This window comes from Camponotus floridanus, unplaced genomic scaffold (assembly GCF_003227725.1).
Source record: "Camponotus floridanus strain SB8 unplaced genomic scaffold, Cflo_v7.5 scaffold45, whole genome shotgun sequence".
Classification (NCBI taxonomy): Eukaryota; Metazoa; Arthropoda; class Insecta; order Hymenoptera; family Formicidae; genus Camponotus; species Camponotus floridanus.
Window position 1 is genome coordinate 1,028,141 of NW_020229603.1, and position 25,873 is coordinate 1,054,013.

Below are 25,873 nucleotides of genomic sequence, written 5' to 3' on the forward strand. Positions count from 1 at the left end.
ATGCAAACCAGATGACATAACTAATTACTCTTGCACCCTCGCGGCTACCAGGAGGCTGGGATAAAGAGAAAAAGCAGAAAATATAGAAACAAGGCGCAAAATATGAGGATAAAGAAATAAAAGATAACAAGAAGGGACGGAAGAAAATGTTTGACCTACCGAGGTCGGTGTTTATGCATACTGTCCAAAGTATACAATGCATGCTGCTATCTCTCTTTCTCTCTTTCTCACGAAATATGTGAATATTTTATCAAAGCTTTCCTCTCTATTGCAAAGTATAGCACGGAAAATAAACATATAAAGGATCTTTCGAAATATTTAATACACCATGTCGCATTTAAAAATTTAATTCGCGCGCGATGTAATATTTTACTGTTATTTGAGAAAAATGCAATCTCAATAAGCAGTGCTACGTCGAGATCGTAACCCTCTAACAAGTTTCAAACTGTCAATAGATATTAATCCCGTAAGAGAACTTCTCGGTAAAGAAAAGTCACGTTCGGTGATCATTTTATGTGGTATAGCATAGTATGTTTTTATTTGAACTAGGTCATTGCAAGAGGCTACCCGCTCTCCAGGAAGCACTCGTAGAACGGAGGCACTTAAACATCTCGACGATGCCGAGGAGTTTATTGCGTCTTTGACACTGAAGTGCAGTCAAAACCCATCGTCGTCGTCGTCGTCGTCGTCGTCGTCATCGTCGTAGAACGACGACGATGATACGCGGCAGCTGCTGCAGTAATGCCGCTCCCGCGTACCTTTCCGCATCGCGACGAAGGAGAATTCGACGGACCGAACTCGTCGTTAACCGCTGCGCGAGCTTTCGTGATCTGGTAATTCAAAAAATGCGAGAGCTCGTAGTCGAGCACCTGTTCGTTTTGTCCGCATTATCTGTAATATCGTTCGTACTCGTTTGCAGTTATTGATCGCAGCGTTCTCGAAAGCAAGAGAAAGAGAAAGAGAGACAGAAGGAGAGAGAGAAAGAGAGCTTCGAAATAAATAATAATTACGCAAAAATGGTGGAAAATACAAAGTGGAGAAATTTTGAAATTCATGCATGTTATGATTAATTACAGCTGTGTATCGAAACTATTATAATTAATTCCGTGAAATTAAAATAATCGTGAAATTATGATTATTTAGATTGCGAATGTAGATGACGCGATTAGCGTCTTGTTATTTGGCAATCTTATGAGATCGTGTATGCAGAGTTCTTGCGTTTCGATTATGTCAGAGTAGAATTCGTGTTATTATACTTGGATTAAGTAGAAGAACTTCCGCTTTAGAATTTCAAGTAAAATGCTCGAAAGTTAGAGCACCGCGACGGAGTGGCTATTAAGACTGCTTTAAAAGCGCAAACGCCTTACGCTTGAGTTGCAAGCACGTGTGCAACGCGCTTCATACATGCTCCATCTTTATCTTTCTCTCTCTCTCTCTCTCTCTGTCTTTCTCTCTCTGTCTCTTTCTGTACGTCCCTATGAAGCGACAAATGCGTTTGTAAACTGGGTCGCCAAGACGATTATCCCCTCAGATGTAACTACCATTAAGGTACGGATGGATACGGGCATTATTATCACGCTCGAGAGATTCCGCGGAGTCGTAGCCAAATCGAGAATAGGATACTTTCGATTGCTTACGACCATCTATTCCCCAAACTTATTTCTACAAGACTTCCTACATTGTTGACTCGTGCTATTCGCAGTACATACGCGCGATAAATCCGTATGGTATAAGTTGCCGTTCCGCAAACTCTACATTCTACAATTTCCGTAGTGCGATTTCACGAATGTCGAGCATTTTGCGAAATAAATTTACGGAACAACAACGCGAAAGCAACACCACGATGAAAAGCAAGGAAACACCGGCTGAATATATTCGCGATACATCGACCTATCTACGATTAATATCTTTCATCTCGATTGATTCTTTCTATCTTTTCTTTCTACGCCATTAATGCATATTGATAATGTAATAAAAATTCACTTTAATTATTATATCAATTAATCAAGATGAAAGTTATTATATCAATTAATCAAGATAAAATTGAAAAATATGGAGAGCAATCCATTCTGAAGAATCCGATTTGCCACGTATTTTGATGAAAAGAATCAGCCGCATCTCGATACTCAGAGAAAGTGAAGCCGAGAGAGTTTATACCTGATTGCCGCGAAATTTATAGAGGATAAGAAACGAAGATGCTTGGAAAATCCTTCGGAAACATTACCAAATCGGCGCACGTGAGCGCGAGTAAGTCGCGCCAACAAAGAAGGTGGAAATAAAGAAAGGGAAGAGTGTTATATAAAGGTGGAAGGTGGAAGACAGAGGGAACGTGCGAGATGAGGAATCGAGCGAGAGCGAAAAAATATCCTATGAATTCGTGAGTGACTTCGAATATCACGTTCGGTCCCGCCTGGCGAAGATTTTCTACGACTTTCTAGTCCGCGATATATCCGGAGTCCGCTTGCAAGTTTAAACCACACCTTGTGTCGTACGTGTTGCAAATGTATTCCACGCATAACGCGCAAAGATTTTCCTTTACGCCGCTGCACTACGTTGACATTTTTTAGAGAGAATTTTTTAGACTTCTTTGAAGCGAAATCTTAATTTTGGAATGTCGCGATGATTTTATTCGTTAAACATGCGCAAGCTTAAAAAAGTTTGTCAGTATGAATTAATTGACTTGAAGAGAAAAATGCTGCAACTCATATTTTTTAAATCTCTCTTCATCTATCGTGTGAGCGTGAGTTTGTAAATTTTTCGTAAATTCTGTTAGTTCCTTAATTTAAATCTATCAACTCGGTGTATATATATATATATATATATATATATATATATATATATAAAACTTAAATATTTTATTAAACCAATAAGTATTATCTTTGTAATTGATTCTAAATTACAAATTCGACGGGGAATTGGTGCCATTAAATGTAATTCAAAATGTGCCAGCGTAATTAGTGGGTTGCGATGAAAACGCATAGATCGTACCGATTAAATATCTATGTTTCAATTTATGTTCGATTTTCATGCATAGCTATCGGAAAACGTAATTACGCTTATGACATTTAATGCAGAGTTATGTAATTACACGTCGAGCTTTGTACCCGTAATATATCATGCGAATATCTAGTCAAACATGCATAATCGTCACTTACGTCTTTATCCAACGGTTATTTGATCATCCTATTTATCTCAACTTCGTATTCTGGCGATGATGCTTCCTCTCAGCCTCTCAATCCTCTTTCTCGATTCCTGCAACAAAATAAAAAATTGATTAGAAGAGTAAACAATGTCGCATTAAATTTCACGCGAAATGAAATTAACGGAAACATATTATTCTTCTCTAAAAGGATTAAATATTCACGCATCAAAATGAAATATCAAATACATATACACGCGTCTACGCATATCAAAACCACAAATTGGATGCATAACCGCGAACGAGTAATCATTATACCTTCATCGTTTCAAAGTCCAAACATCCGATGATCATTATTCGGTTAATATACCAGAGAAATTTGAATCACGCTCGCGATCCTGTTATCCTGATAATTTCACGCGCGTATAGAGAACAATAGTAAAATAAAACTCGTGGCTTTCAACTTTAAATTCTGACAAATTGAAGCGAAACGCATTTTCGAGAAAGGAACGAGCCGAGCGTTATTCACGAGTCCGTCGAATATCGACAATCTCGTTCGCGCAAACTTTACAGGAATACTCGCAAGATTCTTACGCGACGTCGCGACGGTGTGTACTCTGCTGAAATTAAAATCGATACTTGTACAGAAAGAGGAGTAGAAAGAGAGAAAGAGCGAGAAAAATAAAGATAACGTCTGGATTCGACTCCTCTCGCTCGCGTTTATAAAGCCGTGTAAAATTGTCGAAGAAGGGAACGTTTGGATAAATAATCATTCTGCAGAGTGCGAGTCTTTTGCGTGGGGGGAGAAACGCCCGATAAGGTGGGCGAATAACGAAGTGGAAGAAGCGAGTCGTAAAGCAGCGGGAATAAATAGTCGAGCGTCAAGTCGGCGACCGAAGTTTGCGAATGCGCAAATCCTGAGGGAAGTCTTAAACGAGAATTCCGCGTGATCGTCTCCTCTTCCTCCTCCGATTCCGCGCATTCTTCGTATAATTATTTTATCGTTACAAAACGACATCGCGCTGAAAGTCTGCAATTTCGTTGATAAATCGATCGCTTCTCATTGCGTTTATTCTATTAATCTATAGATACGCAAATAAAAAAATTATCTATTCGACATATTTCTATAGTTAATGAGTTTAACAATAGATCAACAAAAATAAAAAAAATGTTAATATTCTTTTTTATCGCAACTCGATAAAAAAGAAATAAAAAATTGGAGATTTCGAAAGGGCATAAAACTACGCTTTCGAAAGATGTACGAGTTTAAGCTATGCGATAATATCGAGATATTATTCCTGAAAGAAAGAAATGGTGCTCGCACGTAAACGTTTGGCAAAGTTTACTCATTGATGTTCCCTTATTTGAGTGTCCTAAAACGAAGAAAGTTGAGCGGAATTCTGAATAGAGGAAGGTGCGAAACCGCCTCGAGAATAAGTGGTGAAATGCTCGGTCAAAATTTACGAGCAATACTTTTTCACCGCAAATTCTCGGGATATTCGTGAATACCACTGCATCTCTGAAATCGCAGTTTTGTACACTTAATATAGTTCTGTCCCCTCTTATATCTGACACAATGTGCTCGTATTTTAAGAAAACAAACTGTAGAAATAACGGTAGCTTTTAATTGTTAGTCAAAGTAAAAAACTATGAAAAAAGATTATATAAAAAATTAAAAATTATGTAAAAAAAATGTATAATGAAACATTCAAACACTCCTGCTAGATATAGTGAATTAATCTAGAACTTGTTTTTCTAAATGTCAATATACGAAATTTGTGTTTCCCCGAGAAAAATTCCGACGCGCTGTGACGAATTTTTACGAGATTGTCTTCCATTGACTTCGTAATTTTTATGTTTACGCACTGAGGGAGGAGCATTTTTCTGGAGCGAACTACTTCGTTCCGATGGGACGACGTATTCCTTTTATGAGAGAATCCCTTGCAGCGGCGTCCGTCGCGATATTCATACGAATAACATTCAGTTTCCCGGCTGTCGCGGAATTTATGAGGAAGACGAACCGCGGATCGGCGAAAAGGAATTGAGAGACCGGCGATAGGAATAAATAGTAGAATATATTTGACGCGACAATTTCAGTTTACGACTAATACATCCTGAAGAAAATCTTGAACGTCAATACATATATATATATATATATATATATATATATATATATATATATATCCGTGCATCACGTCCGATTCTGTGCTTGCTCGAAAATGCTTTTCTGTGCAAATAATTTTGAAAATGCTCTAATTTAAAAAAGATTCAAGCAACTCTCATACCAACAAGATTTTATTTAATTGGTTTATTCACAAATTGACAATTGTTTTCTACTCTACTTTTATTAAAGAAAGTATCCAAATCATTAAAAGTTTAGAAAAAATTATATTAGAAAAAAATTATATAATTAGAAAATAATTTTTCAAATTGTAATAATTTTATTAAATAATATTATTAGACCAAGAATATAATAACATTTTTCATTACACAGAACTATAGATATTGTACTAGATCGATGAAACGGCACTGTTAACCACAGAAAATCGGCACGTGAATTTGCGTCGCAAAAACTTTTATCCTACAGATTTCGTAATTTTATCCTTGTTGTGCCACGAACAGGAACTACGCGTCTGAACCAATAATAATTAAAGAACAAAACTCACACCGGTTGCGGTACGTATAGATACAAAAAATATTTGCGTTAAATTCAACGAACGAGAAAAATAACACGAGAAAAATAACGAAAACGCAGCACGCTGACGATATGTTTGCATTCGATTCTTTACGAGCTCGTACACAAGCTTCGAAATAATATTGTATGTAAAAAAAAAAAACGGATTCAAAGTCGATAAATTCGTATCCGATATCGATATAAAAAAATATCGCCCTTTTCAGATGTTCCCGAAATCCGATATTACTATGTGATAGGATAGTTTTTATGACACAGCATATATTTCTTTAAGTTATATTCATATCTAGAAATTCTATTTCTCCTGAATACTCTGCCAAGTAATAAAATAGTAATAAAATAGGCATAACTTGTGTGCATATATGTATACATATATGCGATTAAAAAAAAGTGCCATATATAAAGTACATGCACCCTGTCATAAAGTAACTTCGATTTACGATGTATCACTCTCGAAATCGACGATCCATAAAAGATGTAATGTAACGCAATGTGTTTAAACATTCTTTTTTATGTCAAGGATCGATTTAAAAAACTATCACTTGAGTCATATTACGTTGCTTTTTTTTAATTAAGTTGCACTCTTAATTAGCAAGCATTCACATTTATCGAAAATAACGGGGAGATTTCGTTAATGAAAATGCTTAAAATAATGGCAAATGCGAAGACACTGAAAATGGATGGAGGTTACTCGATACGTCGTTCCAAGCCAAGGGTATCCGTAGAAAGTTAACAGTCTGACAAAACGGATAGCATATTGAATTCATCGATACAAGAGTATATGTTTCACGCGCGCAAAAAACAGCAGACTCCCGTCGAGAGCACTATGGGAAAACGATCGCGTAACATACAAAAAAAAAAACAAGTACTCCCGAGAGATCAAACATTTCGATTAACGAAGTGCTTGAAACATCAGATGCACAAGCAGTTATCCACGCTTGATGGATTCAGCTAGAAATTCGACCAGCACTTGGAACGATTTGCACGTCGAAATAAAAATGTATATCGCGCACTGATTTTAATTGTAAGAGCTCCTCTTTATCTTCCACGTGCGATTGAATTTAAATGATGCGCAATAACGTGTAATATTTAATTAAAGAGAAAAAGATGAAAAGAGAGAGAGAGAGAGAAAAAGGAAGAAAAATGTACACGTTGAAAAGCGTACTTTAACCTTTCGAATGTTAACCTCGGTACCACCATTTTCCATGGGACAAATGTCAGACTGCTTTGCTAGGAATTGCAGTGACATTTTAATTATAAATTATATATTTTAAATATATTTATAATTATATATATATATATGTGTGTGTGTGTGTGTGTGTGTGTGTGTGTGTGCAGTAATAGATTTCTCAATATATATCATGTATATAAATCTATAACATATATATATATAAATATTATTCACTAATAAAATATATTAGAAAACGACATAAAAAAAAGACATTATCAGCAAATTTAACATTTAAATAACAATTAAATTATACGAAGAATGCACGGTCTTTTTTATAAATAAATTGAAGGAGAGAAGATGTTATATTGCATTTGGATTTATTTCATTAAAATATCCGTGCAAAAAGAAATATGATAAAATGTGATAATTTTCATTCTAAGACAGAATCAAAGATAAAAACTTGAAAATATTATTTAGATTGTGATTTTTCTATTAAACAATTTGTACAAAAAAGTGTAGGTAGAAAAATGTGGTAGAAGACAAGTCGCAGAAGTAATTAATTTTTCCGTTTTGAAGTACATACTCTTGTAGAGAAGAACGTTTCTCCATTCGCGCGGCTAACTTTTATTTTCCTTCTCGTTTCATCTCGATTCTTATGGGTCGTTTTCTATTTTACGCGAAAGTGACAGCGAAAAAGAAATAAAATACCGAATGTAACCTAAGTATTATATACCGTGGAAAGAGGAGAGAAATTCGCTGGATGATGGTAACGCGAGCTTCGTCTAGAAAATAGAGACTTAAGATGAAGTCCGGGAGTTATAATTGCCAACGCGACACTTTCTGTCGAGGAGCAAGAGAAAGAAAAAAAAAAAGGAAGAAAATAAAATGAAACATTTTGTCCGCGCATAAACGGCCCATTGACACGCATAACGTGTGAATAGAGACGACGGATTTATTATCTACATAGATTGTAGTTAATAAGTAAAAATATGTGATAGACAAAGAAAGCTAAAGAACTCAATACAGTGCGAATAAATCAGTCAGCTCTTTTTTAATTTTCGATCGATACTTTATTCATCTCTCGTCGGATGCGTAAACAAGATAAAGAATGAAAAAATACTTTTTTGCTTTCGTTTACATATAATTGTAATTACGTTCTTCCGGATTAGCTTGATGACTGGCTATAGCCTTTGTAATAACTGATATGAATGGTTTTACGAGTTTCCGTTATTTCATACCGTGGCCATACCAAAGGGTGAAATTAGTCGGAAGCTGTTAAGTTGTAAACGACGTTTTCTAAATACGGATCTAAATCGTGTCAATTGCACACTGAGGAGAAATATACGAAATAATTGATACCTGCTGCAAATAAAATTTTCTATTGCATGCGAACGTATTTACGCCCTCGCGTTTTTTATGATCGGTGACGGTATGACTGTGGGAATTTTGCGGATTAGATAAAATGCGAGACGTAATGTATTTTAAATTGATAAATGTATCTTCCGATCTGATCTTTATTTATAGATCATCATGGAACTTTTAATGTGTGCAAGAATTATTGTAACACAATTTTTGTTTTTTTTTTGTTTGTTACAAAAAGATTATTTTTTACCAGGACACATATTTATATATTTAGTTTCTTTTTCATGCGAGAAGAATTTACACTATTAATTTTTTACATCATAATTCTTTCGTTACATCTGAAAAATTTTGATACGCAAAATAACGCCCGGCATCCTATCCCTGCAGACATATTCGGTTCTCGATCTGCCATGTTACATACCGTGTCCGTCCAATTGCCTGCTCTTGTAGCGGACGATATTAAAAAAAAGAGAGAGAAAGAGAAAAACAAAACGCGATCGACGTTTTACCGACACCTGTCAGACAGGAAATAACTCTTGTCATTGTTTTGGTAGTCAGCACTAGTGCCGATTCTAAAATTGTTATGTCATAGGTACAGTATCGACTGTGCAACTCGGCCGTCGTACTTCGTATGGTTACGTGATGACCAATTTATACGTCATATTCTATGTCGTACGAGAAGCCATATATATCATCCAAGATCAAATTCAGCAGATATCACGTTAGCGACGTGATATCAAAATCGTTTGTAATCTCGAACAAGCGCCTTTATTCCATGTAAAACTGTAAAAGTAGTAACAATCGTATAAAATAACCCTTTCCAGCCACATTCTCAATTATATTTGTGTTTTATATCTATTTATATATTTTATTACATTGATTTTATATTTTATTTTATATACAACAAATAAAGAGAAATAATAAAATCTGACTAGTTCTCTTTAAAAAAATTAATTACATTGGAGACGAATCGTCAAGTATAAATGAGTATCGCTAATATTCTGCTTTAGCAGTTATGTATTTTTTGCGATAGTGAGATAAAAAGATACACAGATTACTCGAGATATTATACGTTAACAATCGAAAGGCAAACAATTCATGTGAATTCGGAACAATTGCGGAAATGTCGCAAGAAATGTATAGCACCATGGAGATTGCACCGTATTACTGATAGCATATCTCGAATAAGTGCACATGCACCGTGTACAGCGCACCTGGGGCACATTTTGCACCTTAGATTATACTCAAAAGTAAATGTAAGCTCTATACACATAGAACTATATTTTATGAAACATGTATGAGAGAAAATAGGTCGCCGCTCTTATCTCAAAATACATTATAGGTATAACCTTTTCAGACATGACAAATGACAATAATGGACGACTCGCGAAACGGTAAGTGAGAAAAAACTTACGGGAAGCGACGACGTGTTGGAATTTTTCCCGAATTTTTAACGAGCCGATACGAGCCCCCTCCGTAGAAATTCTTGTACGACAATTCAATCAAATTAATTGCAATCAATTAATCGTGATTTCCAATAGAAATCGACGTGCTAGCGACCGACTGTCGTCCAACTGATATTTACAAGCGTAAACATCAGTTGCATCCGCCGGCAACTTCGAGAATTAATTAAAATGTTAATTAAGAGGAGAAGCACTTAATGATACTTAGACGATAGCGGCCAATTGTGATGTACATGTTTAACGCGAAACGATGAGCAAAGCTAGCGATCGTGATTCTCTGATGCCTGATATTGCTGTTTACGATTACGGCTTTTCGCCAAACCCGTATCGTGTGTATTAAATTGTGATACATCGCGTTGGTGAGGATAGCGCTCCCGTCACAAGAGAAAAGTATTCACTTCGCGAAAGCACTCGCCCGGATTTATGACCGCTGAAAGGGAACTACCGTCGATCCGGTTTCTCTCTATACGAGTATTATATTTCACGGTCAAATGTCATTACTTGTGCTCGCCATACCGGCGGCTCGGACGTATTGGAAATGTCAGAGCCATAACATTTCCCGTTAGAAAAAACCATGGGGGAAACCCCATCCTCTCTCTCTTCGCTCTTTCTCGAATTCGTATCTCGAAAAAATCATACAGATCCTCATTATATGAGCTCGGAGCAGTCTCGCATTATTATATTTCTCCTGACTATTCTTTCAAGTTAAATTATTTTAAAGTCATTATGACATTCATCAAGTTGCATTCCATTCACAAAAAAATTATCAAACTTGAAATTATGAAACAGTCTTTGACAGTTTATAAATAGATAACGCGAAAAATTTTATATTTCTTATGTAATATATTGATGCTTAATTTATTTTAATAAAGCGAGTTTCCTATTTGCTGCGAAATAACCAACCAGTCCCAGATTCACCCAAAAAATGAAAGCACTCGGTGCTATTCTGTGCAACGTAATAATAGCATGTACAGGAAGAGGAAGAGAGAGCTTGCGGGATTTTTGTGCTACTTCTAAAACCTGGTAGCGTCGCGCATGGCGTTGCACTCAAAATGCAGCGATGATTGTTTATGTTGGCGATTTAATTAAGCTCAGTGTTAATTCAATGTACGTGTTCGGAACAACTAACGAATCACGGTTCCATCTGCGTGGCGGATTAGTAGGCACCCCGTGCAGCCTACCCTCGCGACTAAGAAACGTGTATCGTGTGCATGAATATGGTAGTAATTAACCGCGATTGTAGAGCGACAACGCTCTCAAAACACGCAGCGCATGCGAGTCGCTTTATCGACGTGAATACTTATGCATAGCGCGTTTAGCTCATGGCGCATGAACGCATCCCTCTCTCAAATTACTCAAACAAACGAGATATTTATTCGAACAAAGGAAAATTCAAATACGCGCCAATGAGAGAAACGCGAGCACCGACAATAAGTTATAAAAAGTTGCTTTGGCATCAATTATTTTTAATAAATTAAATCCAAAAGAGATACCCAAGTAATAGAGAGAAAACGCGAAGTCTTATTATTTCATTTTTTTAACCGTCGACACATTTTAACAAATTTCTTATTTGTCAAAAAAATAATTGCCTCTAAATTATATTTAATATTGAATTTTCCGAAATACACAGGAGCAAATGAATGAAATTTTCATCACGACAAGTGTTATTTGAATTTTTGAAAGGGACCAACGTTCGGTATACGAAATACGACAGCGAGTAAACATCTTGTATAACAAACGTCAATCCAAAAGCATAATCATTCGGGCACAACTGGAACGTACTATGTGTATTTCGAATTTGCGTTACTCCTACGTATAAGCCGGGCGCGAGGCGTTACCGTTAACACGATAGATGGAGTAACTACATCTAATAACAGTTATCCCTCGTTATTCCTCGCTTATATAGTCCAAGAGTACACTGACAAAGTAAACTACCGTCAGGTGTCGAAGTACGTCCTCGTTAGCGGGTTTACAGCTAGGTCACCATTGTGTAACTACGTAGTCGGCGTTGCATGCAGGCTCACTTGGCGAATGTCGCGGCTGTACTATGCTTGGTACTACAACGAGACGATATTATCTTGGTATAACGACCGCGATAACGAGAGTCCCTCGACTTTTCTGTCCGATCCGCGCTGCGTGCCTACGTTAAATACGGTAAATCCAGACTCGGACGTTCCGTGACGATCATCGCGATTCTTTCAAACTGTTGATAATCTTCGCGTATGCTTTAACAACGCCGTAAACTCGCGTCGTGAGCTTAATACTCAAATTATTTCGTTCAGAAATTACTTCACGGTAACACGTTAGCTTCTAGGCTCTTGTTCGCCGAACGTTCCATCAGATCTTTTCGCAAATTAAACAAGATTTATCTTTCAGTTTGCACAATCGTTTTCGTAGCAACGGATAAAAATTGATGAATCATTTTTCATCAGCTGATACAATCGTATTGTTTGCGAAAAATGATGTCGATATCTTTGACGTCTCGAGCTGTCAGGTGTCAGAAATCCGAACGTTTTCTCAAGATCGTAGCACCTTTGTGCCGCTATACTATCTTCTGGAACCGTCCGCCAGAGAAGCGGACTTTAGCTCGTGGCGACGCAAATTCCGCGCGTCAAATTCCAAGGTAAATAGCGCGAAGGAACGTAAGACGGAAAGCGGATGAAAGGAGATGATGTCGCTCGACGAGAGCGAGACAAATGGCAAATCGATGCCTCCATTTGCTTCTCCATCCTTCCGAGCGATGAAGACGATTTACGTGTAGCGTTACGCTTCATCGTTGTTGTTACCAGCGAGAGGGAGAGAGAGAGATGGATAGATAGATAGATAGATAGAGAAAGAGAAAAAGACGGAGAGGAAGAGAGAGAGAGAGAGAGAGAGAGGAGAGAGAGAGGACGTTTATTGTTAGCGAAAATCTCCCGACATGGTTCGGTGGAACGTATACTATCCTCTTGATGTAGCACTGCTCCGAGTAAAGGAGGACCGTTTCCGGAGCAGCCTCGAGGAAAATTCTACAGCGGTATCGGAGGCAACAGCCGCCTGCTATGTCGATCCCATTGTGGCAACTTGATTGGTTTGCTGCTTGATACGATACACCTTACAAGAGCTTCGTGTCATAACCGGCGAGAGACGAGATCTCTCGCGGTGAGGCGACGACGGCGGCGTTTGCCACGCTACCTGCAAGAACCGCGTCCTGACGCTACACGTCTCAGCCGTTGCTGTCGTCGAACGTCTTGTCATTCATCGGCGCGATCCGATTACGAAATTCGGGTCCCTGTCTCTTCCGTTTTACGACATTTAAGTATTACTTAATGCGCGCCGCGCGCCCGATTTAGCATAAGCGCATTTCAAACGAGCGCAGGTCGCGCGGCGATGAAATAAGACGGAAATGACACATCTGGGTCGCGCGTAGTTACTTAAATTGTTTAAATACAATTGTTTAGATGCGCGAAACGCATTTAGAACTTCGCGAGAAGAACTAGCCCGGTTAATTCGACAGGGCCCTCGCGAGTTTTCCTTACGCGGTCACTCATCGAGTGGAATATGTCCGAGACGCGCTCGTGATTTATATACTTAATGCGATCCACCGGCAGCAGCTAAATCCGATTTCTAAAGTCTGGATTCGTTAGTCAGTAATATCACGTTCCCGCGCTCGATCGAACGGTCGTATCATAATCGACGGGGCGGCACACCGTGACTACGAACATGAGGGAAGAGGGTGGAGGAAACGAGTTTTCCCGGAAATCTCGCGAATTCGATCCATAAATAAGCCCGTGGAGGCCTATCTCCGCAATCTAACGAACTTGTAACCCTAAAATACTCCAGGAATAGCTCCTCGTCACGAAGTCTCCCGTGGCACCGCGGGAGTCGAAGCCCCTTGACGCTCCTCTCCCGCGGCTCTGCGGTTTTATATACACGATATAATGCGCGTGATATAATCGATATCAGACATTCCGTCGAAAGAGAGAGAGAGAGAGAGAGAAATATGAGATGCCGTCAGGGCGTTGTCACTATCTTGCGCGGAATCTTGATAGGTTAAATTCGAGATGAGCACCGGAGGAGATAGCGAGAATCACTGATCGTATGTGAAACGGAAGATCGATATTTCCCTTCTGCTTATGTTTCCCAGAAAACACATTCCAGGTTATGGAGAAGATTCTTCGTGATGATTATTTCATTACCATTCGAATTAAAATAAAATTGTATAAATATTAGTTGTTAAATATTCAATGAATAATTAAACGGTAAACAGACACGGTTGGGATATGTAATGAAAATTTATGATAATTTATTTTTAACGTATTGAGATATTTTTCAATAATATTTATTATATTTATTATATTTATTATTTTCTCAGTGATGCAACAACTGAGCTTGTATATAGGCGAGGATTGTGATAAATAAAATTACATATCTACAATAATCGTTTTTTATTCTTTTTTGCGTCTTCGCGTTCTCGCCTTTTTTTCAATTATACCTTAAAGATTGATTATTCGCGAGAGAATTATTTACGAAAATTGAAAGAAAAATATCCAAGTTTCATAACACGCTATGAAAAGGCGAAAAATATTATGCAATACCGCCACCCGGAAAAGGAAAGTCATCTTAAATTTTGACAGGCAAACAAAATGCAAAGCGGCTGCACTCTAGACAAATAATATGCATAAATTTGCATTTTGTATAAAAGTTTGTAAATCTTGAACGCAATCCTGGTGAAAAATAAAATCACCGAAATATGTACAGCTTCGCAAAGTGCATGCGCAGCACATCAATCTACATTGAAGCTCAGCATATCGTTCCATCCAAGAAAGAAACACCTTTACTCAAAACACACACAAAGGGTGGATAAAAAAAAATCTCCAAATTAATAAAGCACAAAAAACAAATTTTATATTCCTTCGAAACACGTTCTCTGCATTTTTCAAAAAGTCCAAGTTTCGACAATAATAAAGCAAAATTTTAACGCGTTATTCCACTGTTATTTTGTGTGCACGATTTCGCATTCGATACCGCACTTTTTTTATAAGTCGTGGTGCAAAATATCGTTACATATTTGTCACCATAAACACATTTCTAAAGTGCTTTACTCGTCGTTGTAAGGAGAGAGCCGCACGACAGTAGTTGACTGTGCATCTTCACCGGCACAAGTATGCCGAGTTACCTGCGTTTCTGCCTGTGTGCACTGTATGCATTCGCGCACACACAATGCCTCGCCAGTATGCCGGCATTAGACTTTCACGTATTCACACGGGACGTCGGGTACCGCAGGAAGTACACAAGCCCATAATACCGACTTGCAGTACATGCAATATGTACTATTGCGATGTATCGCTACGTTATGCGAATAAGTGTGCACGCTCCTCGACACACCTGCGTTTACGTATCGTAGACGGCATCTTACTTCTACTCGATAATACTCACATATACGCAGGACCGATTTGTAAGATGTGATTTACTTCTCGCGCCTTCCGGCAATTGCAATACACTGGCGAGATAAGGGATTCGACAGTTTAACAGTTAAAGCGATGATATTTAACAACTGGCATCTCTTGATTCAGAAAAGCTGCGTATTTCGGAAAAATGTTACGTAAAAAATGTATGCAAAACAAAACGTTTTACACGATTAATGTGAAAAAATGCGAAGAATTTTTATCTTCCTTTTTACACGCGACAATTATCAGATAGATGATTTATCGATGTCAGATTGATCAGTCAGAGCTTTATTAAAGGCCGGCATTCACGTCACAATGTCTGTCGAAAGAAAAAGGCCGCGCATATCATCTAAGAGCGTGGAAAAGAAGAGGGAAAACTTAGTCGACAGGTAACAATAGCTTTTTGTTAGCCTACCACGCGCCTCGGCGATACAAGAACACGAGAGCCCTAGATTTCCCGCGGCTTCTTCATTCCTCTCGAAGAGCCGTCCAGAACCGATATATCAATGCGCCGTACATAACTTGGTCTCTCACTACTGTATATTTGGGTCAACCCTTTCAATACGAGAACCGACATAATCATATGCGGCCTTCATTGTCTCTTGCCTCTCTCGCTTTTCATTCGTCTCTCTCTTCATTCAATTTTCCTCCTAATAATGAATGCTTCAACAATACTGTGATGCGATATCTAATAATGATATCATGCTTAAGAGATTTTATAGAAAATGTCAAATATTGACATTTAATTGATGACGAATAATTGAGAGCGCCAATAATACATTGATCGTATATATTTATTACTATATATAATTATTATATTATATATACCGTATAAATGTTTTCATAAAACTATCCGTATCACTTTCGAATCTTTGAAGGTTTGAAAATCACCTGTTTCAGAATTGCAAGCTGGATTTGTCAGAAAGCTGTCACGACGTGCACCAGCTTAGAGACGACGTTTTCTTGTCACGTGAAGAAGTTTCCCCGTGACGGATAGCTGCGGCTTCTTTGTCATTCCGAACGGTGAAAAGGCCGCGTCGGCTCTAACTCCTTCCGCCAGGCCGTGTCATTTCTTTTCAGACGGGAGATTTCGGCGGGCGATAAAAGAGCGAAACTCGCGACTGGGTTTTTAAGAAAAGAGCCTGCCGGGCGCGGGCGTTCAATATCGTCGGGTTTAATATAAAGGGCGACAGGCGTCGGAGCTACTTTGTATATCCAGGTCGTTCTACTTTTCCGTCGGGCAGTTCTCCGTAATATCAAAGATGTTAATAATGTCAAACTTTTCTCTGCGTTCTCCCACGGCGAACGTTTTATCGAGTATAACGTCGATATCGTTCCGGACTATTCGCTTGTTCGCGTCGATAAATAAAGCACGTTTACGCGGTACTAAATAAAATACGGCCCGATCGAGAATTATTTCCGTGGAATTCGAAATCGCATCTATGTTTCCTACTGTGTGTTGCCTGTAACAATTTCATTAAACGACGTACTTTGGACTCGACTCGTAAATTTTATTTTCAAGCTCTCAATATCTTAAAAGAATTTGTAGTATGTCTTTTTAACTTTGCATTACTTTCCATTTAAAATATGCATTATAACTTGTAGATTCATTATATACGACAATGAAAAATAAAGTTAATATTTAATGTAAAGAGAAAAGCTCCCCCAACAAGTAATTAATGAATTGCTATCAACACATGTATTTTATGTATAGATGTATTTTTGATGCTTCGCGAGGCCATGAATCAACAAGCGAATGTTGCTTCTTTATACGAACCGGCATGGAAATCGATTATTATAGGCTACTCGTTCGTTTCCAACAACTGTCGACAATTTCATTCTGACGGTTACTCAACCGATACCCTTCGTGTCTCTGCCCGCCTGATCCAACCATTTCTCTCGATTATCACGTTTCCGCGTTTGGAATCTGCATATGGGTCATATGAACTGGTCTCCTGGATCCAAAGCTCGATTTATATTCGAAATCACGAATATTCCGACGTATTTTCTAACGCGCAGTGAGAAATTTTGCTCCAATTACAACCGCGCTCGTTTACAAGTATTCAGTCCGCAACTGTTTTGTAACGTGTACTTTTGAACCTGAATACGCGACATATATATACTCGGTTTTCATAAATGAGTTGCGCCCGATTATACAGAACTACGCACTTTGCTTCCTCGATTTATGCGTGTTACACGAATGTTTGACAAATGTGCCGCGATGCTTGTGTGCGTCAGCGACCGGAAGCCAAAGACGCGCGAACGCACACCCGCACGCGTCGCCGGATTTACAACGAGGGTACATATGTGTCGCGTGATGTAGCCGCGTGTACGCTACCGCACATCTCTTCTACCCCCCTGCTACACGACGCATCCGGATTACACCGGGCGCGTATACGCACGAGAGTGTGCGAGATAGCGTAACGTACTTGTGTAAGTATGAGACGAACGTTTCCACGTAGCGGGATTTATTTCATGGCGGACAATTAGCGGGATATTTATGTGGCTCGCACGACACGCCACCGTCCGCGCACGAACCTAATGCAATAGAACACACATGTACACTATGAATGGTAACGTGTCGTCAGTGAATCACGATCGCTGCGATGAATATGGCATTACTATCGCGTAGTAGCGTGTGACATAATCAAGAGCCCTCTGGTAGTGGTTTATCAACGGTATACATATTAATCGATCATACTTTAGATCCCTGATACGCACATTTTTACCGCCGTCTCCATTTATACGTCTTACTTCTCTTATACCTTGCTCCTTCAACATCGCGATTAATCGCGAAGTTAGCGATCAGGAAGAACGATTCCCCCCTTTCGGCTATTTAAATGGCGGAAATTGCGTTAACCGGTAAAGCGGCAAAGCGAAATAAGGCGGAAGAATACGGCTTTGTCTCGGTTTCATTCAGACCAGACACACCGACTACCCGTCCTCTCGCCGTTCGTCAACAACGTCGCGCCAATTTGTCAGCGCCCTTCCAAACGGCCCGCACCCTCGTTCAGGCAGCTTCTCTCCCTCCCCAGGGATGTAATGAACCGCATTTTCACGGTGGCGGTGACACGTCGTCGTCCCGAAGACGAGAAGCCACGAAGAAATGGTCAGGGCTTTGTCAACCTCGGCCATAGTGACGGCAGCTCTCCAGCCAAGTAGAATTCTCGTCGTCTAGTCAGCCAAGAATTCGTACACGTCTTGCGAGAGGCGATGCAGAATAGTTCGTTTAATTGCCAGCGCGAGAGCACTTGCTAAATCGATTCGGTAGTAAATTAAAAGAGCGGAATGCCGGCTGGTCGATGATATTTCTAATCTGGACAGAATATCGCGAATAATAACGAGAAACATAACGCGCGATATATCATTCTTTCAATTGTCTTACGCTTGCATATCTCTCGAGTTTACGTCGATAAAATTCTCAACGGATCGAACAAGTCTTACGGACGATCTATAATTTCAGATTCTCGATAAACGATAACTACCAGTAGAACGGGCGGAGATGGGAATTTGAGGAAGCTACCTATCTACATCATCGATTTCGTCGAGGCATTGTTTTCGGAAGTTACACTCGTTAGACCGGACAATGAAGATTTGTTCGCGGGCAGACGTGGCGTGCGAATAGCGGTGGCGTCTCGTCATGCGAGCATTTCTGAAACTTTGGAGCTTCATTGTGCTCGGATTCAAGGGGGTTAAACCATCAATCCTCGGCGATATCGCGTTATGTATGCGCTTGTATGCGAATCGCAAAAAACACTCGATTTTCGCTGATTAAAAAATTCTTTAAAATGATAAGAAGAAAAGGAGAGAATTAATAGCGCATTCTCTAAGCAACGCATCCAGCTAATATCCATTTACGGGAATAACGTTCGTGCGTATTGTCGGTCTCGGCGCATAATTACTAATCTGCGAGAGAGCCGAAATATATTTCAACGCGTAAGAGCAGTTGCCGTATTATTTCACACGCGGCCCAAACAAACAAGCGCGCAGAACAACAAGAGTAATATTTGTACACGGCACAGGTGCAATGCTAGCCGCATTGTGTAACAAACGATTTCAGCGGAGACGCGCTGCCGTGATTTGACTTATTGAACTTATTCATTAAGCGGATTTATCGAAATCCAATCGACGTCCTGTTTACGATGCTCTCACGGTACGGAAATCGATTCGTTTAGTTAAATTACCCTATTGACGATAACGTCGTTGATGACGGAGTGGCCTGCATAAGATAAATGAACGTCACGATCGTGAAACTCGATAAGATAAATGTAACAATCTCCCCCTCTCACCCCCACGCAAAATATCAGCTACGATAGTATTTTACATCGAATTTGTTAAATATCGAATCAAAAACAAAAAGATGCAGATAGTGACTTTGTGTTTAAGTTAATGTACGTTTTTGAATAAAAGATCTTGCGCGATTAGATAATTATATGTATATGTCACGAAATTTTATTAATAAAAATTGAGCAGGAATCGAGATATAAACGAAATAATATATATAAAACAAATCTAGAATTTAAAAATAGATTAATATTTTTTTCTTCAATATTGAATAGTTTGAGCTAATATAAAATTATATACAGCATTGGAAATAATTTGTCGCGGTTATTCCTAGTGATATTAACATATCCCAATAGCATCATTATTGCAACGATTCAGCAAAAGATCATTTTAAATTCTCACGTTTTTGCATTATTGCATAGTAAAGAGCGCGCGTTTCAATTCATAAATTTATTCTAAAGATCGATATTTTGTTATTATTATTACTTTCGTATTTCGTCAGTATTTTAATTTTCTTGCTTCTTATACAAATAAATTTTATTTTCGTTCCATATATAAAGCTAATAAGCTAAACTAAACTATACAATTTTTAAGCTATAATTCTATATCATTTATATATCATTCAGAAGCAACCAGAAATATTCGGTAGGATTATTCCTTTAATTCGAGGCAGTAATTTCAGGACTTAATAAAGCTCTTCCGCTCATCCGGCATGTTACTTTGGACTTCGCGACACCTTGCTGAATCGCAAGATAACGTTGGATATGTTGATGAAACCTGACAAGCCATCCGCGTGGCGGTTCCCGTTGAAGTGCCGAATCCTAAGTTACTCAAACCCCTAACAAAGGACGACGACAAGGACGATGACGACGACGACAGGATCCACTGTACCCGAGATTGAATCTGCACAGACCGGTTAAGAGGAGTAACCTCGGGGGTAGAGCGACCAACGGCAGGAGAATCAATGGAGAAGAGAGGGGAAGGTTGCACAGTCTGAAAACGTGGAAGCTGCAGAACGGTCGAGGAAAGGAGGTCAACGACGTCCTTAAGGATTTCGACGAACTCGAACGAACGGGTCTTGGACTCGGGAATGCCATCGTCGCCCGACGTTATCCCGTGAAGTATGAAGGTAAAAGAGGAGGATGAGAAAAAAAGGAGGACAAGAGAGCGAAAGACGGAGGAGACATTGAGATGGAAGGCGAAGGTAGCTGCCGGTAAGAGGGGCGGGAAACGAAAAGCATCCTTCGACGGACCACGAGTACCTAGGTTCCCGCGGGATCTGACGCTGACCGAAAGCCAGAAATAGAAGAGAAAAGGCGAAGCGAGACTAAAGCGATACGACGAGAGTAGCCGAGCGTGGAGGAGGGAATGGCAAGCGGGAATCGAAACGAGGGAGCAGACGTTGCAGGGAAAAATGCAAAATTCCTCTCCTTTCTGTCGACAATACCGATCGACATCTTTTTTTCTCTCTTTGGGCGATCGTCGTGATAAAAAATTATATATCGGACGATCCTTTTTAGATGCGCAAAAAATCTTGAACGGAAAAATTTATTTTATTACTTATGTAATTACTACAGAAATATTAGTTATGTAATTATATAATTTTTAATATCAAATGAAAGCATTAGTAGATAAGCATAGTAATATATTCTCAATAATTAAAGAAATTATATAATTTATAATAATATAATTTTATAATAATAATAAATTTATAATAATATAATTTATATTAATATAAAATCTATATTAATAAAAATCTATAAGAAGTGATATTGTCGCGACAATACTGTTAATACTTGAAAAATAATTGAAAGACATTGTTTGCGCATAAAAAAATGAAATTAAGAGAATATGAGAAACAACAACGAATCAAGAGCGAAAATTAAAAGAGGTGGAGATAGTAAAGCGCGGATATCCTTCAACATCGCGAGTACCTGAATTCCCACAGGGTCTGGCTCTGACCGGAAGCAAAAAATAAGAGAAAAGAAGACACGAGACTAAAGCGATACGACTCGGGAGTAGCCGAGCATGGGAGAGAATAGAGAATAGGAATCGAGACGAGAGCAGCAGTTTCCTACGAAAAACACGAAATTCTCCTCATTTCCTCAGGTCGCCGTCGACAATTCCGATCGACGTTTCCTCTCTTTTTACGACAATCGTCACGGCGCTTACTGTGAAAAATTACGTTAGAGGATCGTTTCTTATGGTGAGTAGCTGTAAGAATCGTTTGGGTACCAGGAAAGAGAGAGAGAGGTCAAAAGCGAAATACGCGAAATAAAAATAGCAGCAGGTTAAAGATAAAGCTTCAAATTCGACAAGAAAATAAGACGGAAATATATTTTTTTTTCAAGGCGAGACGAGACGAAAGAAGTATGAAATAAAAAATGGAAAAAAAAGAACGAGCAAAAGAATAAAAAATTGTAACCAGAAAGAAACTTTGAGAACTTCTTTATTAAATTAAATTATGCCAACTTCTTTGTTCTTTCGTCTCTTTACGTAAATATTTGTACTATAGTTACAAATGGATAACGGAGTCACAGGAGACGCATGAAACGCGAATAGTAAAAAGACTACCAGTAAGGGTTAAAAGGTGAAGAGGGTAAAACGAGAATGTTTCTCAACGCGACACGGGTACCAGGGATACTCCCGCGGGATCCGGGACTGACCGGAAACGAAAAATAGAAAGGAAAAGACGAACCGGGGCGAGGCTAAAGCATGTATATCGAGCGGCGAAGTGCGGGAGAGAAGAAGAATGAAGTAGCGATCAATATGAAGATCGCCGTTTCCGCGGACAAACAAACTCGGTCTATCCCTTTGCATCGCGCAATCTCTATGCAGAATTCCCATTCTACTCGCTCCGCCAAACTTTATGACAAAGAGTAAATATTTAAATTTCCTTGCATACGTGCACGAAACATATTGAACGAGAGGGCGCGAGAGCAAAGAGGAAGAGAAGGAAATTCGATGAACATTGTCGAAGGTAGTGGCAAAAGCGGAGGAGAAGGGGAAGAATATTTTCGATAGGCAACGAGGCGGGACTTTACACTGAACGAGCTGGGAAAAAGAGGAATCGGACGGTAGTAGTAGTAAAAAGTAGAATCGTAATAAGTATAGAAGGTTGGAATCAAGACGAAACGACAGCTTTTGTGATTTTTCTATTGTTTTTCAAAAGAATTTGTGTTACCTTTGAATCGACACAGTTTATGTATCGTGGCAAAATCTTGCTGCAGAAGAATAAACGTGCAGTTATGTCGAACGTGTCAAGGCAAGAAGGACGAAAGGAGATAAAGACGCGGTAGACGTCAGACGGAAGATAAAAGAAAGTAAGAGACAACGCCGAGCGGAACATCCTTGCACGGACCACGAGCACTTCCGGGTCTCAGTGCTGACCGAAAGCCAGAAATAGAAGACGGAAGAGGAGACTAAGACGACACGACTAGAGTAGCAGATCGTGTAAGAGAATAGAGAACGAGACGGAGCTGAACATAATTTTGACGGTCAGTTTCACTCAGTGGCGGAAACTCATCTCGGTCCCGTCTTTTAATTCTTCCAGAAACAATGTAAAAAGTTGCTCTAGTCACGAATCTTTTCAAAGCGAAAGACTTTACGAAATATATCACATATATCTTAAGACTATAGAAATATTACGATCCTGAACTTTAATGAAAAATAAAAGAATATCTCGCCCGGAGATTCAGATGTCGACGCGAAATATACAGCCGCGACGTATAATTATGAATCCTCGGTGAGAACAAGCCGCGGTTTACGTAGCATTTTACATGTACAAAATCGCACGCATAACCGAGAAGTGGTAAAATGGAAGAGGGGAGGGGGCGAGGGTGGGGTTACCGGCAGCGCCGGTACAATGCGCGCAAGTTCGCGAAAGGAGAGGAAGTCTAGTGAAAAGGCGGAATAATTTACCGGTATGAACTGAATTCCGTCGTACAAGTTGGCAACTCCGCCTCGACATTTACGAAGGCTGCCAGCGTTAAAAGCGATATTCCGTAAGTATAGCCCAACTTTCGCCTTTGATACTCTTGGACCGTGCCCGCTCCACGCGCTCGCGCACCCACGCCGCCGCGCCGGGGCTACTAACAGCTCCAACTTTTCCGGAGGAACGAAGTTCAAGATGAAACCACTCGTCGAACACGCCCGAGTAATCCAAATAATCGACGTCCCGACGTGCATGCACTTCGCTCGTTCCTCCCCGGAATATCGATTAGCCTCGGTGCCCTGATAACTCGATTCGACTCATCGTATAACTTCTTTAAACATGGCCAACACACACGAATTGCCCAAACGGTCCACCTCGCGATCTTTGTGTGAATACGATATTTCCCAATGAATACTATCGTTAATGTATAGAATCGGAATAGTATTACGAAAGCAAACTGCGAAACCGTCATAATGATATTATCCCGATGTTATCCATTATTACGATGTTGAAAATTTTTTTCCTATATTCTCGATATTAATCAGAATGTTTAATCTTTCACAAAGTACCTTTTTCGCGCACGATTATTTTATTATTTTAAAATATTCATGCAAGCTCTATTCATTTCTTTATCAATTTATAAAATTCGATATCGAGCGGAAATAAATGTGTCTTAATAAATATTATTATATAGAAGAAAATCTATGTAATAATAGAAATTTATATGCTTGTTCGTCAATGTAACTACCATATAATAAATTTAATAAGAATGTACACACCACAGGGGGAGGAATTTCCGCTCGCTAATCGGGAGAACAGCTTACGATCGAAATCGACCCTGACTAGAACCGACGAGCCCCGGGAGTCACATTAACACTCTTAACACGGGCTCTCTCTATCGCGGCTAATGGAGGTTCTCGGTTTCAAGCGCGGCGAGCTACGGGTACAGTGCTTAACCCGTGCGCCTATCTGCAATTAGCATGAGGGAAGGGTGGATATGCGGGGGTGTGCACGTGACCGCCGAGTGTTTGCCAAAAGCATGATCCACTTCCGGTTCGATTCGAACGGCAGCTAAGTGTACGTTAGCATGGTTAAATTAGTATACCTTGACGAAATGATCGAGGAATTAGTGTTATCGCGTGACTCTGAAGATCGAGTTTAATGATAGCTGACCGAGCCGAAATCTTACTAGGCTCAAAAGACAAGATTTTGTTGTTTATTGAAAAGTGTCTTTCTCGATTCTTAAATATTTGATCCGACAAAAGCGCAATCCCACGCAGTCAACTGAAAATATTATAAGCAATTAAGTTGACGCTTATAGAGGCATAGAGTAAGACCTCTTCGGTGCAAAGCACGGATAATCCGGCGAATAAAATTTTAATAAAATCTCAGTGAGTTTATCTGCATTTCCTACGGCGACGGCGGCGACATTCGTGACATAATTAAATATTACATGCGTTCCTGTTAGTACTTCTCCGCCGGTCCTCAGAGCGAAGATTAATATTTCACGACGATGGAGCGGCGCACACGTCGGACACATCCTGAGAAAAACATTTCGAGAGAAGAGAGAAGAGACTCGGTCTAGGCGGTTCCAACTGACATAGTCGAATTAAATATCTATCTATGAAAAAAATTGTATACATGTCTCATTGTAATACAGAATATGTGTGCAATAAAGATATTTTAAATCTATGATACAAGATTTTAAATGTATCGTAGATTATGACAATAATCGACAATACGAGTGCGATAAACACTCTTTTATCCTCTATTAACGTCGACGTTATCTAAACAATCGTCCATATAACACACGGATAACGCTTGACATATTTTCTTCTCCCGTGGCATTGCAACATTGATAACGGCAATCAATGTTTGCGACTCGACAACGTCATATTTTCACGAGACATCTCCGAGAGTTGTCGCGTCCAATGTGATCGTAGAAAAATCGTCCACGATGTTTGTAGGTAGGTACGAGCGCGCCCGATTTCCTAGGATTTCTTCTCGCGCGAGTGGACGATCCCGCCGGGAACTAGCGGGTGTCCCATTGTCCGCGTCCATGGGAGCATAGTGTGGCGTTTATATCCGTTGCGCCGTGCGCGAGACAAAGTGCGAGAACCGGCAGGAGGTCATAGATCTCCCGATTCTCCGTTGTTCGAGATTCGCTCTCTTACGTGGCCGTTTCTTAACCATAAATCTCTCACTTTCGGATTGCTTCCACGAGTATTGTCGCACTGTGCAGCTATTCGCGAATCTGCCGTGATATCGTGTCGAAAGTACGGCAAAGTCCAACTCATTTCCCATCAAAGCAAATCGCTATAGTACGACACAAACAACATTTGACATGTTAACTTATAGGAAAGAAACTATGTAAAGTGTGACGCGTGTCGAAGGTACAA

The 25,873-nt window shown here is 39.5% G+C and overlaps 1 protein-coding gene across 2 annotated transcripts in view; it reads right to left on the reverse strand.

Moving 5' to 3' along the window:
* LOC105256742 overlaps positions 1–25,873 on the reverse strand; it is a 234,967-nt gene that overhangs the window by 147,748 nt on the left and 61,346 nt on the right. For both annotated transcript variants that reach the window (XM_020029248.2, XM_020029247.2), the window contains one exon: positions 3,156–3,252. The gene's annotated coding sequence lies outside the window, so the exon portion shown is untranslated. The remainder of the gene's footprint in view (positions 1–3,155; positions 3,253–25,873) is intronic.